Here is a 14,940-nt window from a genome sequence, read left to right as displayed (position 1 = left end):
GGTACAAATATATGCAATTTTCAACTGTACACACCTCCCCCACTCCCCCCAATAAAAAAAGATTTTGTAATTTCTGATGGGGCAGTTTCAATCCAGCATTTTAAGAACATGGACTAAGGAACCAGACTATTTGGGTCCAAAATCCAAAATCTTGGTAGGTCAAAAATGAATAAAAGTGGTTTACCTGTACAAGAAAAGAGAGAACAGGAGAGAGAGCTCAGGATGAAAGCTAGTTTTGAATACAGAATTATATAAATGTCATACATATTTTTTGAAAAAATAATAAATCAGGATGACAGAACAAACCATGCCCCAAATTTGAAAAAAAATTGAAACAACCTAAGTGACAAATTGTCAACCTAAGTGTATATCTGGTTGGTACCATAACTGAATGGACAAGAATTATTCCAAATAAGTTTAAAACACAATATTTTGACTCTACATCCCTAGTGGACATATCCTAAGGGAAACAAAGAAACAATACCAAAAGCACACTGAAATTGTATTCAATGCTCTTGTGAATAGTAATGTTGATATCATTATTCTGGTATTTCATATAATGATATTATTAGTTTGAAACTAATATATGTATTATATATGCACATTGATAAAGCAAATGAATAATTATATTTATATCATTAAGAAACAAGGTTTTTCAAAGTAACAGAAGAGATACAAATATAAAATCAAATAGATAAGTAAAACAAATAACAAACTTATGCTTTATTTATTTATTTCTAAAAAAAATTTGTTTTCTAGCACGGTTTGCAAAAGGTGCAAGAAATTGCAATGAAAAGACAATGTCTGCAATCATTATCAAAATGATATCAAAATATGTCTCTCATATATATGTGATTTATACATATATAAATCATATATATGGTTTATATAAGGAAGGAAGGAGACAGGGCACAACTTTTGAAAGAATGACATAGCCAGAGGACAAACTTATTAGACCCAAATGGATCCAAGATGGTGGACAAGTCGACTTTTTCTACTAGACCTTGAGCCTCAGTATCAGCAAGCTCACATCAGCAAGCTAAATGACACACCCACAGGTGCCATGACAGTCCCAAGACCTACCATAAGGATCAAAAAGTGGGCAGTGGCCCAATTCCTGGAAATCCCCACCCCTTCCTAAAATAGCTGGAATACTCCTCCCACTCATTAGCCTATGAAATTACCCACTCCCGTAAAAACTAACAACCCCATACGCTGGTGCCTTTCTCACATTCTGAGATGGCCCACACTCTGTCTGTGGAGTGTGTTTCTCTCTAAATAAATCCACTTCTTACCTATCACTTTGTCTCTCACTGAATTCTTTCTGCGATGAGACATCAAGAACCTGAGCTTCATTAAGTCCTGAAACCAAGTGTGTGATCTCAGTTGGAAGACTGTGGGTTTTGGCCGGGTTTGAGTCCCAGCCATGTGGATTCAAGTCCCAATCTGGGTTTTGGCTGGGTTCAAGTCCGGACACGTGGGTTCAAGTCCCAATCTGAGGTGCACAGTTTCAAAAGTAGGACAATCATATTATGTTCTTCTTGATAAGATGCAATAGGTAGTACACATAATATCATCTTTCTGTGGTTTATTATCCAAAAGAGAAAGAGAGAGAGAGAAAACAAAGCTGACCTAATCAAGTCTGTATCTGCTGTCATACTACTGTAAAGATATGAGTGTGAAGGAACATGTTAATTAATACCACACTGATATAATCAGTCCAGTGGAAAATGTGAGAAATTCTGCAGTACAAATGATCTGGTGCTTTAATGAGAAATGGCATAAAAGGATGGAAGCGGGGGGTGGGAGGGTCGTTAGCATGCTAAACAAAGATGCTCACACTGTATGCCCGCTGTCATAGCTCTAAACACAGTCCCCAGTCTTCCAACTGTGCTCCTTTCAGACTTCTGACCAAACGGCTAACCCATTCAGCACTGCCTAAGCGTCCAGTTATACCCTTATTTTGGACCACTTCTCTCTCTACACAAAGTAAATGACCAGATGCCCTGGCTGAAGCTCTGCCCTTTGAGAGGATTTCCCCTTACCTCCTTCAGGACCATTCTGGAGTAGGAGATGTAGGTTAAAAAAAAAAGTTTATTTTCAGCTTGCAACCATATGCCAAGAAAATCCATTCATGAATCAAGTCCAAACTTCCCTCCTCTATCAGCTGGTAATGGAGAACCCCTCCCAAGAAGCTGAAGGAGAGCTGTTAATACAGCAGTTGCAGCTGACATGGGAGTCTGGGCCATTTGTTCTTATAGGTTACTTATATTCTCTGGACGTATGTGAGCCTGAACATTGATAGACCACTTCCATCTTACAACAGATTGCTACAGGGCTCGCCCAATTTTATGACTTGATAGGTCAAGATTGATAATTTTTACTACTTGGTTATTTGATGCTCTCAGGTCAGAAGCTCAGTTTCTATCTGAGTTCAGTAGTAGTATGCCAGGAGCTGTTTTTGAATTCTGGATAGCTTTCTCTTACAGATGGTATATCCATCTTAGTCCTATTGAAAGAGAGAAATGACAGAGTAATTTGAATAGGAAAAGTGCAACACACAAAAAATTATCAACTATAAGTCCTACAACTAGTGAGAAGTGAATGAGGATTCTAATGCAGATATTTGTAGCTCCAGTACCCACACTCTCTCCACCAGATCTTCCAACTTTTGGCCCCTTATAATTCCTATTTGCAGGGCAGTTCAGGCAAATATTTCTGGAGACCTCAATACTAAGGATATAAAACAATTGCTGAAAATTTACCCTAATCAGGGGAATTATTTCCCCATGGACCACACTCTGGGGTGATTGTATGAGTCCAGGATTCATCCAGCAAATATGTCTGCAGTTAAAATTTCATTCTGCAGAATGCTGGGGAATCCTGCCTGAAACTTTACTATCTTAATGTCTTAATAGTGTCTTAATAGTCTTAAGTATTAATGTCTTAATAGTGAGTTTCTCTTTGCATTTCATCATCTACTGGATGGATATTTTAGAACAAGTCAAAAGCAAACATTTTTGCATCACAATGACCCTCTATATACAAAGTCTTCTGGTTACACCCACACCTGAACTGATGACAGTGAGGTTTCCCCTCATAGGACCTGTCAATATGCTATGATTATTAACCAGATCTCCTATTCTAATTGAGGGAACCAAGATGGGACTCTGGGTCCAGCATAAATTCAGACCCTTTAGCCAAAATTCTTCAATACGTGCATTTCTCTTTCCCCAGAGTATGTTTATCTAAGTAAATAGCCATAGATACCTTTAAATAACGATGGAGGAATCATGGCTGTATACACTTGCTGTGATATTGTTGAGTTCTTCTTCTTGAGATGCCTCTTTTTCAGCCAATGAGTTGTGGCTCTAAGAACTAGCTAAGGACTAAAAATTGGGATTGAGATAGTAATTGCAGCAATTGTAAGGATGTAAAATTTTCCTACAAAGATGAGGAAATGAATACCTAAATATAATAACTCAATCTATCACATCTATCTATACTACTAATACTAACATTAAAAATGTTATAATAGATAGCATTCCCACTATAGAATTCTTCAGGATATATTTTATGTATTGTTTCATGTAATACTTACAAAAAGGGATAAAAAGACAACATAAGGAACATCATGACCTAACTTCCATTTTCCTCCCCTTCTTTTCTCATACTCTAAGTCTAAAGTAATTAATATAAATAAGCAAATGAATGTTGTTGAAGCCTCTGGATCTGTTGAGATCTGCAGTAGATTCCTTGTTGTCTCTTATTTTCTATCTTCTTTCCATGTATTATAATAAAGTTTTAAGTGGCCACATATTTGCCCAACTAAAGATTATAGTTTCCAGATATCTTGTAGTTAAGGGTGACCACATGACAGAGTTTTGTAAATTTAAGAAAATTGAAATCATATCAAGCATCTTTTCTGACCACAATGCTATGAGATTAGAAATGAATTACAGGGAAAAAAACATAAAAAACACAAACACATGGAGGCTAAACAATATGTTACTAAATAATCAAAAGATCACTGAATAAATCAAAGAGGAAATCAAAAAATACCTAGAGACAAATCACAATGAAAACACGATGACCCAAAACCTATGGGATGCAGCAAAAGCAGTTCTAAGAGGGAAATTTATAGCTATACAAGCCTACCTCAAGAAACAAGAAAAATGTCAAATAAACAATCTAACTTTACACCTAAAGGAACTAGAGAAAGAACAAACAAAACCTAAAGTTAGCAGAAGGAAAGAAATCATAAAGATCAGAGCAGAACTAAACGAAATAGAAACAAAGAAAACAATAGCAAAGATCAATAAAACTAAAAGCTGGTTCTTTGAGAAGATAAACAAAATTGATAAACCATTAGCCAGACTCATGAAGAAAAAGGGGGAGAGGACTCAAATCAATAAATTTAGAAATGAAAACGGAGAAGTTACAACAGACACCACAGAAATACAAAGCATCCTAAGAGACTACTACAAGCAACTCTATGCCAATAAAATGGATAACCTGGAAGAAATGGACAAATTTGTAGAAAGCTATAATCTTCCAAGAGTGAACCAGGAAGAAATAGAAAATATGAACAGAACAATCACAAGTAATGAAATTGAAACTGTGGGGATCCCTGGTGGTGCAGTGGTTGAGAGTCTGCCTGCTGATGCAGGGGACACAGGTTCGTGCCCCAGTCCGGGAAGATCCCACATGCCGTGGAGTCACTGGGCCCGTGAGCCATGGAGGCTGAGCCTGCGCGTCTGGAGCCTGTGCTCCGTAATAAGAGAGGCCACAACAGTGAGAGGCCCACGTACCACAAAAAAAAAAAAAAAGAAAAGAAAAAAAAAGAAATTGAAACTGTGATCAAAAATCTTCCAACAAACAAAAGTCCAGGACCAGATGGCTTCACAGGTGAATTCTATCAAACATTTAGAGAAGAGCTAACACCCATCCTTCTCAAACTCTTCCAAAAAATTGCAGAGGAAGGAACACTCCCAAACTCATTCTATGAGGCCACCATCACCCTGATACCAAAACCAGACAAAGATACTACAAAAAAACAAAATTACAGACCAATATCACTCATGAATGTAGATGCAAAAATCCTCAACAAAATACTAGCAGACAGAATCCAACAGCACATTAAAAGGATCATATACCATGATCAGGTGGGATTTATCCCAGGGATGCAAGGATTCTTCAATATACCCAAATCAATCAATGTGATACACCATACTAACAAATTGAAGAAGAAAAACCATATGATTATCTCAATAGCTGCAGAAAAAGCTTTGACAAAATTCAACACCCATTTATGATAAAAACTCTCCAGAAAGTGGGCATAGAGGGAATCTACCTCAACATAATAAAGGCCCTACATGACAAACCCATAGCAAACATCATTCTCAGTGGTGAAAAACAGAGAGTATTTCCTATAAGATCAGGAAAAAGACAAGTATTTCCACTATTGCCACAATTATTCAACATAGTTTTGGAAGCCCTAGCCACAGCAATCAGAGAAGAAAAAGAAATAAAAGGAATACAAATTGGAAAAGAAGAAGTAGAACTGTCACAGTTTGCAGATGATATGATACTATACAAAGAGAATCCTAAAGATGCCACCAGAAAACTACTAGAGCTAATCACTGAATTTGGTAAAGTTGCAGGATTCAAAATTAATGCACAGAAATCTCTTGTATTCCTATATACTAATGACAAAAATTCTTGAAGTGAGATTAAGGAAACAATCCCATTTACCACTGCAACAAAAAGAATAAAATACCTAGGAATAAACCTGCGTAGGCAGACAAAAGACCTGTATGCAGAAAAGTATAAGACACTGATGAAAGAAATTAAAGATGATACAAACAGATGGAGAGATATACCATGTTCTTGGATTGGAAGACTCAATATTGTGAAAATGACTATACTACTGAAAGCAATCTACAGATTCAATGCAATCCCTATCAAATTACCAATGGCATTTTTTACAGAGCTAGAACAAAGAATCTTAAATTTGTATGGAGACATAAAAGACTCCAAATAGCCAAAGCAGTCTTGAGGGAAAAAAACGGAGCTGGAGGAATCACACTCTCTGATTTCACACTATATTACAAAGCTACAGTAATCAAGACAATATGGTACTGGCACAAAAGCAGAAATATTGATCAATGAAACAAGATAGAAAGCCCAGAGATAAACCCACGCACCTATGGTCAACTAATCTATGACAAAGGAGGCAAGAATATACAATGGAGAAAAGACAGTCTCTTCAGTAAGTGGTGCTGGGAAAACTGGACAGCTACATGTAAAAGAATGAATTTAGAACACTCCCTAACACCATACACAAAAATAAACTCAAAATGGATTTGAGACCTAAATGTAAGACCGGACACTGTAAAACTCTTAGAGGAAAACATAGGAAGAACACTCTTTGACATAAATCACAGCAAGATCTTTTTTGATCCACCTCTGAGAGTAATGGGAATTAAAACAAAAATAAAGAAATGGGACCTAATGAAACTTCAAAGCTTTTGCACAGCAAAGGAAACCATAAACAAGACAAAAAGATAACCCTCAGAATGGGAGAAAATATTTGCAAACGAATCAATGGAAAAGGAATTAATCTCCAAAATATATAAACAGCTCATGCAGCTCAATATTAAAGAAAAAAAACCAACCCAATCCAAAAATGTGCAGAAGCCCTAAATAGACATTTCTCCAAAGAAGGCATACAGATGGCCAAGAAGCACATGAAAGCTGCTCAACATCACTAATTATTAGAGAAATGCAAATCAAAACTACAATGAGGTATCACCTCACACCAGTTAAAATGGGCATCATCAGAAAATCTACAGACAACAAATGCTGGAGAGGGTGTGGAGAAAAGGGAACCCTCTTGCACTGTTGCTGGGAATATAAATTGATACAGCCACTGTGGAGAAGAGTATGGAGGTTCCTTAAAAAACTAAAAATAGACTTACCATATGATCCAGCAATCCCACTACTGGGCATATACCCAGAGAAAACCATAATTCAAAAAGACACATGCACCCCAATATTTATTGCAGCACTATTTACAATAGTCAGGTCATGGAATCAACCTAAATGCCCATCGACAGATGAATGGGTAAAGAAGAAGTGGTACATATATACAATGGAATATTACTCAGCCATAAAAAGGAACAAAATTGGGTCATTTGTTGAGACATGGGTGGATCTAGAGACTGTCATACAGATTGAATTAAGTCAGAAAGAGGAAAACAAATATCGTATATTAACGCATCTATGTGGAACCTAGAAAAATGGTACAGATGAACCAGTTTGCAGGGCAGAAATTGAGACACAGATGTAGAGAACAAACATATGGACACCAAGTGGGGAAAGCCACAGGGGCGTGGGGATGGTGGGATGAATTGGGAGATTGGGATTGACATGTATACACTGATGTGTATAAAATGATGACTAATAAGAACCTGCTTTCTAAACAGTAAATTAAATAAAATTCAAGAAAATAAATAAATAAATTAAATATAAGTTAGAAGGCATGATGAAATAACCAGTAAAAGGGTGGTAAGTGAAAGCTTTGATTTCTGGACTCTTGGTTGCAAATGCCAGAAATCCAACTGAAACCTTTTTAAGGAAAATAGGGTTTCATGGCTCATGTGCTTGGGAGGCTTAAGGGTGTGCACAGAGGCTAGGGCTGATATATCTGTCTCAACTCTGCTTTCCTCTAGAGATTTTCAACTCTTTGTCACTTAAGAATTATAATTGGTGTTCATGGATCAAGAATTTGCCTCTGGGCTTCCCTGGTGGTGCAGTGGTTGAGAATCTGCCTGCTAATGCAGGGGACACGGGTTCGAGCCCTGGTCTGGGAAGATCCCACATGCCGCGGAGCAACTAGGCCCGTGAGCCATAACTACTGAGCCTGCGCGTCTGGAGCTTGTGCTCCGCAACAAGAGAGGCCGCAACAGTGAGAGGCCCACGCACCGCAATGAAGAGTGGCCCCTGCTCGCCGCAACTAGAGAAAGCCCTCGCACAGAAAGGAAGACCCAACATAGCCAAAATTAAATAAATAAATAAATAAAATTTAAACATGAAATCCTGAATGCTAAATATCACTTAAAAAAAAAAAAAAGAATTTGCCTCTGGTCGTGGAGTCAGGGCTCTTTTCTAGATAGTTCTATCAAATTCATCTGGGGTGGAGAAAACCATTTTCCTAAAGGCAAGGACATATGGCAGGGGAAAAAGAAGTTATGTCCATTGCATAAACTGGAATGCTAGTATGGAAGATATGAAAGTTACATCAATAGTTATATCATATACTTAATGGAAAAATCATGAAAGTGATGAAACCTCAAATATATATACTATATTAAGAAAGTTGGAGGGCAAGTGTTATGTAATATTTGGGATGGGTTATCTTGTCCTTACCTTTTGCAAGGTTTATTAAGTTATTCAAACCATTCTGTATTCTAGTAGACTTCTTTTTTCTTAATCATTAGATGATCATTTTATTCTATTTCAAAGAAGACTCTAAATTATATTAAGAGTGTTTTGCTTATAGCTATTTAAGACACGTTCTAGTATGGAAAAGTCTCACAGGTATTCATGCTAAGCCATCCATCCAATAAACAGAGCTTGGGCTGTACATACCATTTAATATTTTCTTCTGGATCATTTGGTATATTGACAGAGCAGGAAAAGAGAAATTCTCAAGTTTCTTTTCCACCATACAGTCTAGCCATGTATCAATAATTTTTGTAAAAATTGGATTTTCAAGATGTGAACATATTTTAAAGGCTTTATAATGTGATGAAAAAGAAAACTGGCAATTATACAGTTATTCTTTTAGTTAATAAATCACTCTGGAATACCAAAAGTAAAAAAAGGAAAGAAGCAAATTATACTGTGCATTAGAGGAAAAGAGGAATAGAGAAAACTTCAGTTTAATGTTTTTGAGTAATTAAAATTTTGATTTCATGAATAGTCCTTCACGGATTCTTTAATGAAACATATCCTTTAGACAGATAGAAAGAAATCCTTTGAACTACTTGGATATTGATATTTTGAAAAAAAAAATCAATCAATAGTAATAGTAATAATAATAGTATTATTATTACTGAAACTTTGGATGCTTCTGATTTAGTGATCTCAATTTCCAAGGAACTAAGGAATGTTAGTACCAGGGGACATGACTACTGTTCCATTGAATTGGAAGTTGAGACTTCTTGCTGGCCATTTTGAGGTTTCCATATCACTGAATTAACTGTCAATGAGGGGCATACTTAATTAGCTGAAGCGATTGATCTTGATTATCAAGGAGAAATTAGGCTGCTGCTATACGATGTCCAGAGAGGACTATATCTGGAACCCAGCAGCTTCTCTGGGTTACCACTTACCATGTACATATTTAATAGTAAAAATTAATGGAAAACTATAGAAACACAAAAAAGACAGAATTACTGAGGCATTAAATTCTTCGGGAATAAAGATCTGAGTCATTCTACCAGCTTAATAACCATAACCAGCAGAGATACCAGCTGAGGTACAATGGATAATGGAAGTTACAATTATCAACTTTCTCCTGACTGGTTACAGAAACAAGGACTCCAGCATTTTGTATATAGTATTTTCCCTCTTTCCTCCTTATGTCCTTATTATTTTAAATAAAGTTTGGTGATGATTGTTATTACTTTTACTTTCATGTTCAGTTATAGAGTATCCAAGGTGGATTTATGATTGAACCAATAGAGGAACTAACCTAACTAATAAATCAGAAGGGTGATGTTGCTGCTCTTGTCTGTGTCTCCTTTTTTGAGGGAGAAAGTGAGAGTATTGCTGTTTGAATAACTGCAGAAGCATGAAGTTATTGCTATAGAAGTGAAAAAAATGTGAGGAGAGATGTGCACAGATGCTGAGATGACAAAGGTGAGGAATGTGCTGGGTGTTTGCCCATGGACTCTGCTCCAAATCCACCCTTCCACAGTGTCTTCCATGATGCTGGGGCTAGGATAGGTTGCATTTCTGAGACACTGATGAATTTCTACTCACAGGCAGCACGAAAGGGATTTTGGAAAGTAAAAGAGAAGAGAAGAGACTTTATTTTTCCCTGTCAGCATGGTTTGAGCAGCAGCAGATAAGGTCTCAGTTGTCTCTTGCTGCTCACCAAACTGGTCTTGCGTTGCTCTCTCAGAGGTATCAGCTGCAGCCAAACATGCCCCTTGTTAAGAGGTCAGAGTACCATTCTTCTGGGGACCCTCTTCTGAGCTCCTAAGGTATGAGCAATAGCTGGGAGACACCCTGTAACAAAGAGCTCTGACTTCACTTTTTGACCTTTGATTTCTGACTTTAAGCCTCACCCTCCCTTTCCTATTTGGCCCCATGTGTGAACAGGCTGATAAGAAAGCCCAGGGTGCCTCCTCCTTTCACTCCGGTGGGCAATTTAACACCTTGCAAATCTCCAGCCCATGCACAGGAACTTTTTCCCCAGACCCACACCCCTAGAGCGCCTATGAGGCATTCTAGAGGCCCAATCACTCCCTCTGTCTCCCCCCAAGTCAGCATGAACCTACTTGAGCCTACTCTTCTTTCCCCAGGGCTCCCTTGTATGTGTCATCAACTTTTTCTCAAATTCTCGTGGTGTGTGTAGTGTTATCAGCTTCTACATCCCACCCATAATTGGGAGGGAGTCCATTCCACCTTTATGAGGTAACCATAAAATATAGTTCCTCCTCAGAGGACTGAGAACCCAATCACACATGGTCACTCTCTGAGTTCCCAGGTTTTGGTAATCCATCTTTTCTCTTTTGTTTTCCTAGTGCATTTATTACTGCTGCATAACAAAGTACCCAAAACTAGTGCCTTAAAGCATTTATTGTTTCCCAGCTTCTACAGGTCAGGAATGGGGAGACATTAACTTGGTGCCCCTGGATCAAAGTTTCTCATGAGGTTGCGTTCAAACTGTTGGCAGGCACAGCAGTCACATCTGCAGGCTTGACTGGGAGGAAAAATCAGCTTCCAATCTCTCTCATATGGTTTTTGGCAGGCCTCACTTCCCTGACACAGGAGACTTTCTCCCCACAGGACTGCCTCATGGCTTGTCAGCTGGCTCTCCCCAGATGAGGAACCCAGGAGAGAGTGAAAGAAAGCATGCTTAGAGAGAAGCTATAGTCTTTTCATACCTTAATCTTGGAAGTGACATCTCATTACTTCTGCTTTATTCTGTTCAATAGAAGTATCACTAGATCCAGCCCATATTCAAAGGGAGGTTATTGTACAAGCATGAATACCAGGAGGTGGTAGCTGTCTCCTGCAATTATCTCTGAATTACCTGAGTGTTCCCTTTCTACTTCTTCAGCTTCACAGATTACACTCTGTGTAATCATTGCCTTGATATGAAATTGCCTCTCTTTAAAGAGTGTGGTTATTTTAGCTGACTTGATATGGAGAGATACAGTACTTAGAATCCTCTGCTGAAATTTCTCCAACCATCCGGCTCAACAAATAAAGACAGCATGGCATACTGTCATCCACACTGCATTGGTCAGAACTCAGTCACATGACTAATATAACTGCATGGGAGGCTGAGAAATGTATGGGGCACACCAACATCAATGAAACGAACAGCTTCTGCCACCCTGCTTAATATTCAAGAAGTCATACACACATTGTCAACACCTCCTGGATGCCACTTTCTCAGCTAAGTAACTTTCTTTACACAAAAAATTTCTGCAAAAACTCAAAACACTCTGTAAGCCGAGTGATTTGAATTTATTTACTTATTTTTCATTGAGTTCCTCACACTGAGGCCATTAATTTCTTGAAAAGCATTGGAAATAGCAGGGACTTTATATAGTTAACAATTACAGAGAGTTTGCAGACCAAAGGTACTTTAATGTAAGAAGTATTTTCTTTTAGTCATTACAGAATTAAAATATTAGTACTTGCTACTTACTATCCAGTATTTGCAGCAAAAGAAAATGGACAGTCTATTACCATAAAATACACTGTACTTTATGCATTAATTTCTCTATTACTGGGAACTTTAAAATCATTAGAGAGAAATGAATATGAATTTTATTTGTGTGTGAAGGTTTACCTGATATTTTCAAATAGTACAGACCTTTATAGTCAAAACAGATGTAAATAGAATTCATAGTTTAGTTAGGAATTCTTAATAGTAAATTTCAGTGCTTTGGGATTATGACAGGGAGATTATTCAATTTCAAAATAACTTTTCCAACTTTATCTTTTTACACATTATGCATACTATTTAGCATTTGTTTTCTTTTTTTAAACCTGATTTTTCAAACAGATAATATATTTACACAGCCCCCCACAAGAAAACAAAAAGGTATGTAGTGAAAGTCTCTTTTTACCCCATTCTCAGTCCAGTCAGCACATTTGAGCTCCCCTTTATATGAGTAACTATTGCTAGTTTCTTATGTTTCCTTCCAGAATTTCTTTATGCATGTGCAAGTAAATATAACCATATCTCCTCTTTATACAAAAGGTACTATATTTTACACACTGTTCCGTACCTTGTTTTTCTTTCACTTTATATATCTTGTTCTATTTCTCAAACCTGTTTACAGAAAAGTTCCTCATTCTGTTTCTTTATTTTTCCCCCAACAACTGCATATAGTACAATGTACTGAATGAATGTATTATAATTAATTTTACCAGTCTCCTATAGATGGACTTTTAGGTTATTTCCAAACTTTTGTTATTACAATGAATAATACTGTACATGCATTAGTTCTATAGCATCAACTCCCAAAAGCAATTTGGTGGTTCCAGGGGAATATAATCCTGGTGTTTGTAATTTTGATTGTTACTAAAGAGTTCTCTGTAGGGGGGTAAAATATTTTATACTCCAGTCAGAAATGTATGAGAATGCCTATTTCCTAAAGTTGTTTGTTTTTCCAATGAAAATTTTAATTACCTGAGAATTTCTAGTTGTGACAGTGCCCAAAAACCAAACCCATAAAGTGACCATTCTTCAACCTACCGCAATTGTCTAAAGTGACCAGAGTGCTGATTTTTAGGTTTGAATAGTTTCATGTAGACCTATTCTAAAATACGTACAATGGATTCCGTAAGTACATATGCGCTGTTGACAGGGCAGAACAAGGATCTGTATCTTTAAGATTGTCCTCCCCTACTGAGCTGGATTAACTAGCAATCTTGGAACACAGTGTTCTCAGCTAAAGTTCAAATTTGGCTGGGGAATCTCACTTCGGCTCTGATACAGTCTTTAGTATATGAAATTAGTTTAGAAAACTATGAATTTGTTAAAGCTGTCTACCTGTTTAACTAGTGCTTCTGTTACATGGTAATTTAGCAACAGATGATGTTGTAACACTGTTCAGAATGTGACATGAAATCCTTACTACCCTGAAGATTTAAGTTAGAAAGAACAATACAGTCTTTTGCAGTCAAAACAATCAATCCTTTCCAATATAATCTTATATGAAATCTTAAATAAAAATCATATTAACACACTAAGGTTAAAGTCAGTTGTGTAAAAGGGACTTGTAATGTTATCAAATGGATATAATTTAATTATAACTTTCTATCTATAAAACGCCTTGAAAAGCAGATCACTCTATGCTTTACATTATTAACAGTAATTAATGATGGATTTAAAAGTTTTAAAAGCAAATGCTTACTAGTCTAAATCTACTTTTGGATAAATTCACAAAATGCTCAAAAGGCCTTGAGTCAAGGTTTAGTTTACAGAATGCGAGAAGTCAAACTAAAAAGTGCATTCAAGTGGATTCAGGTGATTGAGGTGTTTATGGGCACACAAAATCATGTGGGGAATTTTTGTCTCTACCTAAAATGAATGGAATTACCTCAGACCAAAACATTTCAGGCAAGGAAGGCTTTTTTATCTGAACTGACCAGATCTTCTTGGTTCTCAGCTTTGGTTTATATTGTCTATTTGTCTAAAGCAAGTCGTAAGTATTCATATTGCAGAAAGTTCAAAGGTTCCCTTAGAAAATCTTCCTAATCTTTCTCTATTTTTGGGCTTGGGTTTTGTTTTCTTGCTCCTTTTAGTTTAAGGGCTTCACACCATTTGAGATTTTATCTCTTTGTTTCACTTTAATACAGGTTTAATGATAGTCTGTTTGCCTCAGCCCCAAGGTTTAGCAAAACAGAAACAGAGTGGGATTCTTATCTTACTTAGGGTTTTCCCCAATTCTACAAAATTTAATCTCCTCAAATATTTTGCTTGTGCTTCTACACCGAAAGAGGCACCTACAAGTATTTTACCCTGTAGGAGATCTCCTAGGAAAATGCAAATCTGTAGAAATCCTTCTACAAGAATCTGATAGAGGTTTTTCTTTGTTTTGTTTTTCTATGTTGTTTTTTCTTCTTTCTCCTCTCTTTTTTTCTTTCTTTTATTCCTATTTGAAAGGCTGGGTGGTAGAGCAAGGCACCCATCTTTCTTTATCTGAGAGAAAAAATTTCCTCTAGCCTTTGGTGCTTACAGTTAATTACGGACTAGAACCGTTTCTGATTTCTTTTTGATTCTTGCACAACAGTTCTATTACTGTTTTCTTGTTTGTCTAAAACAACTTCTGATTTCACATCTGTCAATTTACCCTTACTCTCATTAAAACTTCAACTGAAAAATCTTCTTTTCAAAAAGTTTGACCCTACTTACAGAGGCCTAGCTAAAATTCCTTCCATTCCTTAGTATTAATTAAAACCACCTTTCCCCTAGGCAGTTCCATTGTACAAAAATAATATAGCAAAAGTAGAAATACAGTGAAAGCAGAAGCAAAGGGGAGGGAGAATGAAAGTGGGAGAAATTGTTACTTGGAATCTTTAACTGCATGCTCATTGTGGGTGGATACTCATACATTAAGTAACTAGTTTGGCTTTTATTTTCAAGTTCACTCCTCAAATCTTTATTCAGATTCCTTTCTTCCA

The sequence above is a fragment of the Delphinus delphis genome, chromosome 4 (genome assembly GCF_949987515.2).
Source record: "Delphinus delphis chromosome 4, mDelDel1.2, whole genome shotgun sequence".
In the NCBI taxonomy this organism is placed as follows: domain Eukaryota; kingdom Metazoa; phylum Chordata; class Mammalia; order Artiodactyla; family Delphinidae; genus Delphinus; species Delphinus delphis.
This window is presented reverse-complemented; position numbering follows the sequence as displayed.